Source organism: Penaeus monodon, chromosome 25 (assembly GCF_015228065.2).
Source record: "Penaeus monodon isolate SGIC_2016 chromosome 25, NSTDA_Pmon_1, whole genome shotgun sequence".
NCBI lineage: Eukaryota > Metazoa > Arthropoda > Malacostraca > Decapoda > Penaeidae > Penaeus > Penaeus monodon.
The window spans coordinates 12,818,331-12,818,593 of NC_051410.1; positions in this window are offsets into that span (position 1 = coordinate 12,818,331).

Below are 263 nucleotides of genomic sequence, written 5' to 3' on the forward strand. Positions count from 1 at the left end.
GAATACGATGCCACACTATTTCCATCTCTGACGCAACAGTTATGTAATGTAAAATCAGATGGCACTTGTTTCCCCAAATTGCTCCTACGTAGGCCTATAAATTTGTTAAATGATGATTCGAATAAATTTATTGCCGAGATTTCGTTTATGCTCCAGCGCCATTCTTTTTTTTATCAGTGAATTAATTACTACAAGAGTAATTGTGATTTTAATTACAGGAGCTGCATTTAAATCATGGAAACCCATTAGTTTCGACTAACCCA